The sequence below is a fragment of the Cynara cardunculus genome, assembly GCF_001531365.2.
Source record: "Cynara cardunculus var. scolymus isolate 2C chromosome LG 2, CcrdV1, whole genome shotgun sequence".
Taxonomy (NCBI): domain Eukaryota; kingdom Viridiplantae; phylum Streptophyta; class Magnoliopsida; order Asterales; family Asteraceae; genus Cynara; species Cynara cardunculus.
In genome coordinates, this window is record NC_037529.1 from 18,204,179 (window position 1) to 18,209,144 (window position 4,966).

The 4,966-nt window shown below is 36.6% G+C and overlaps 1 non-coding gene across 1 annotated transcript; it reads left to right on the forward strand.

Moving 5' to 3' along the window:
* Positions 1-3,315: 3,315 nt before the first annotated feature.
* On the forward strand, positions 3,316-3,422 carry LOC112508292. The gene has a single exon (XR_003068673.1). It is a non-coding gene; the product is annotated as a small nucleolar RNA R71 (small nucleolar RNA).
* Positions 3,423-4,966: the final 1,544 nt, after the last annotated feature.

Here is a 4,966-nt window from a genome sequence, read left to right on the forward strand (position 1 = left end):
CATCTCTCTCGCGGTTACACCGCCATTACATCTCTCTCGCGGTTACACCGCCATTACATCTCTCTCGCCGTTACACCGCCATTTCATCTCAAAAACATTTCAAAAACTTTCTATCTCTTTATCCGGACTTGAAGTCMGGTCAATCTTGTCCGGATAACAAGTCCGGTCAACCTTACACTTGAAATTAACATCTTTGTCCGGGTTACAAATCCGGACAATACTTCACTTATAATGTTAACCGGACGATACGTTGCCCAACCTTTGTCCGGTTTAAAACAATCTGGTCAATACACCGCACAACACTTGACCGGTTTAGACTAATATCCGGTCATCTCTTGAGCGGTTTAGAAGTAAACCGGTCACCTCTTACACGGTTTAAGATAAACCTGGTTGATACTTGGAACAATTTATTTTTCCGGATAACATTCCCGGCATCACTTAAACGGTTTACATAAATTGATACAGAATTCATAATAACCAGTTCAAAATTCTACCAAATTGTATATAAACACTTTATACTCAAAGCTTTAATACACTCACCTTTTAGAAATCGAGTATCAAAGCTTTTGAATCCTCCTCTTTAGTAATCCGACTGATTCTTCRGAGAAAACCTTCTAAATATAGTATGTGTGTACCTTCATCTTCCCCAAAATTCTATATATATACATAAGAAAAAGGAGGAGAGGTGGTGGGCGGCTCAACCAGCCGACCTCCCCCCTTTTATTTAAAACAAATTTTAAATTACTTCTTATATATATTACACACATACATACATGCATACCCGTAGACACACACATATATATATATATATATACATATATATAAACTTAAAATAACAACCAGAATATTACAATATTCCCTCCTTAAAAGAATTCTGTCCCGGAATTCCATTAATTAAACAGATAAGGATATTTCATCCTCATTTCCGATTTTGATTCCCAGGTGGCGTCTGGTCCCTTATGATAACGCCATTGAACTTTGTAACACCCCCATACTCCACATTTGCATAGAACACATATTTCATTACATAGAAACATGGATTACATCAAAAGGTCCCACTAGTACAAGGATTGCTATATGTACAAAATCTACATATAAAATTTCCAAAACAAATCCTGTACTACTACATGTAATATAACATGTATCTTCCAAAAGCAGACAATAGGTTAGGGAAATAATCACATTTTCCCTTTCNGAGAAAACCTTCTAAATATAGTATGTGTGTACCTTCATCTTCCCCAAAATTCTATATATATACATAAGAAAAAGGAGGAGAGGTGGTGGGCGGCTCAACCAGCCGACCTCCCCCCTTTTATTTAAAACAAATTTTAAATTACTTCTTATATATATATTACACACATACATAGGTGAAGCTAGACCTACAACTGTAACTCTTCAGTTAGCTGATAAGTCTATAGCCTATCCCAGAGGAAAGATTGAGGATGTCCTAGTTCAGGTTGATAAGTTTATTTTCCCAGCTGATTTTGTCATCCTAGACTTTTRTAATATTCTGGTTGTTATTTTAAGTTAWSWTAACTTAAAATAACAACCAGAATATTAYAAAAGTCTAGGATGACAAAATCAGCTGGGAAAATAAACTTATCAACCTGAACTAGGACATCCTCAATCTTTCCTCTGGGATAGGCTATAGACTTATCAGCTAACTGAAGAGTTACAGTTGTAGGTCTAGCTTCACCTATGCCTAGGGTATTGAAGACAGATAAAGACATTAGGTTTATGCTAGCACCTAAGTCACATAGAGCTTTTCCTATCTCTTTTCCTCCAATTGAACAAGGGATTGTAAAACTTTCAGGATCTTTCATCTTAGGAGGAATTTTACTGGACAACAAAGCACTACAACCTTCAGTCAGAGCTACGGTCTCATATTCAGTCAACCTTTTCTTTTTACTCAAAATGTCTTTTAAAAACTTTGCATAACTTGGCATCTGCTCAATAGCTTCAACCAAGGGTATGTTTATGTGCAACTGTTTAAAAACATCAAGAAACTTTTTAAACTGTAATTCTTCCTTTTGATTCCTTAATCTTTGGGGATAAGGAATATAAGGAGTGACTGGAATAGGAGACGTAGTCTTTTGAAGAGTTGGTGCTGGAATCGGTTTCAAAACTGGTCTCACAATTGGTTCTAATTCAGTCGTATCAGGGATTATAGGACTGGTCTGGACATCTATTGTGGGACTGTCACTAGATTATGACACATCCACTACAACACTTTCTTTGGGAGTCTGAGTTGTCTTGGGTTCATCAGGAAATAACAGTGGAAAATCTGATCTTTCAGGAATGGTCGTACTATCTATGGGCCTGACTATGGGTTGAGACTCACTAGTATTCACAGGAATGGTAGTCACAAAATCTGGTACAGAGGTAACAGATTCTTGTTCTACACTTTTCTTTTCAATCTCTGCCTTTGTTGGTTCTTTTTGTTCTTTTTGGGTATTTTCTAAGTAACTTTTTCCACTCCTTAAAGTAACAACCTTAACATGCTCTTTTCCTTCCCTCTGAGGTATCTCTATATCACTAGGTAGAGAACCTACTAGTCTTTTTCTTATCTCCAAAGCCATTTGTCCCATTTGAGTTTTGAGATTTTTTATTGAAGCTTGAGTTTAGGTTATAAAACCCTTCATCATTGCTTCCAAAGAAGTAGATGATTCGGCTTGCTATTTGGGCTTACTTTGGACAGAAGACTGATGATTCTGAAAATTAGCATGTTGATTATTATGATTGCCTGGATGCGCTTGTGCGTGAAAATTAGATTAGCCTTGTTGAAAATTGGACTGTCCTTGTGGTTGAAAATTGGACTGTTCTTGAGGCTTTTGCATTGGTGGATTAAGAGCTGGACTATGCCACGAAAAATTTGGATGATTTCGCCATCCCAGATTATAAGTCTGTGAAAATGGTCCAGTCTTGTTGACATAAATTACATGCTCAGGATTTCCAGGACAATGCTCAAAAGAGTGACCTTCACCACAGTACACGCATTGCACAGTTTGAACATTAGGATTAAAGGTATTAGCATTAGATTGCACATGCGGGCTAGATGTTAGATTTGAAATTAGCTTAGTGATCTGAGCTGTTATGGATGAAACAACATCTACCTCATTTATTCCAGCTGTTTTTTTCAGTGGCATTGCACGTGGGTGAGACCATTGTCCGTTATTATTGGAAATCTTTTCAAGTATGTCAAAACCTTCATTATAGGTACAAGCTGTGAAAACTCCACCTGCAGTAGCATTGAGCATTTGTCTAGCAACGACATTTAAGCCATTGTAAAATGTCTCTAGCTGTATACAGTACGGAATGCCATGGTGATGGCATTTTCTCAGTAGCTCTTTATACCTTTCCCATGCACCAGGAACTGCTTCATCATCCAGTTGTCTAAAAGTACATATTTCATTCCTGGATTTGGCATTCCTCATGGGTGGAAAATACTTTTTCAAAAAAATTTCTGCCATTTCATTCCATGTAGTCACAGAGTCTGGTTGCAAAGAATTGTACCATGCTCTTGCTCGATTCCTTAGTGAAAATGGAAAAAGTTTTAGTCTCAGAGCATCGTCTGAAACATCAGGGATGAGAAAAGAGTATGTGATTTCCATGAAAGAACGCAGATGAGAATGAGGATCTTTAGAAGATAAACCAGCGTACTGGCCGTTTGTTTGAAGCATTTGAAACATCAGTGGTTTAAGTGAAAAATGGGTGGCACCAATGGTAGGCTTACATATTCCTGTGTGTAGTTGAGTTAAATTAGGAATAGCATATGCCATAATACCACTATTTTTAGCATTTGCAAGACGAAAGATGTTTTGAGCCTCATCCTCATATGGAATATTTGGTTTATTTCTAATAATACCTTCTCCGTCAATAATCACATTTTCAGCCATTGTTTCAGAGTTTAAAGCTCGAAGAGCTCTTTGCACTCTTCTTTGTTGTCTGAAAGTTTGTTCAATATCCGGATCAAGTGGAAAAAATTCACCGTGCGACAGCCTTGGCATGCACGGTGCTTTCAAAAAGATGGTAGAAAAACTAACCTTTATAAACTTTACTTTGAAAAGAAAAACTTCAGCGTGCTATCCCCGGCAGCGGCGCCAAAAACTTACTCGTCGGTTTATTCAACGTTAGAGTTCAACACAAAAATAGAACTCGGCGCAAGTATACACATTGAACTACTGTCGTCTCGTAACAAGTAATAATGGTATAAGTACCAGATATCGTTCCCACAGAGATAGCTTGTAAAGTTATTTCAAAAGTCCAGTCTATAAAAACTAGTTTCAGATGGCGAAACGAGAGATTTGATTTATCTAAAATTGGGAGGTTTGATTAACAACTAAGAAAATATCAATATTAAAAAGAAGCACAGTGTGCAATAGTTGATTAAGACATTAAACAAATGATTCAGCAAAAAGGTGACATAGCATTCCTGTCAYAATTATCTAAAATCAATAAATGATTTTATATAACTATGACAGTATCGACTATCAGGTCAGACGGCCTCCCAAGAGTACACACCGGTCAACGTGCTATCGATACGATATCATTTATGTTAGACGTCGTGAATCCTAGACAACACAGTGTTACCATCCTACACCGTAGAAGTATAGCATTTGTCAGACACTAAAGCTATTTATAGTCTTCTCCTATTACCTCAGGTTTTGAAATCAATACATTTTTATACACAAAATTAGATGTCAATTAATTTTAATGTAATCATCAAATGAAATATTAAGCACTTGAAACAATTAGTAGACTATAATGCTAATAAGACACCTTTGTACTTTCACATCGGCTTTGGTCTTAATTTTTCGTTACACCCCAAGCTAAGGCGTTTAGCCCATCATCGCTCGATTTATTCTCTCGAAGGATGTAAGGACTGAAAAATAAATAACTGATACAGAAAAGTAAATTGCAAAAAGTAAATTGCAGAAAGTAAATTACAATAAATGAAAATACTGGA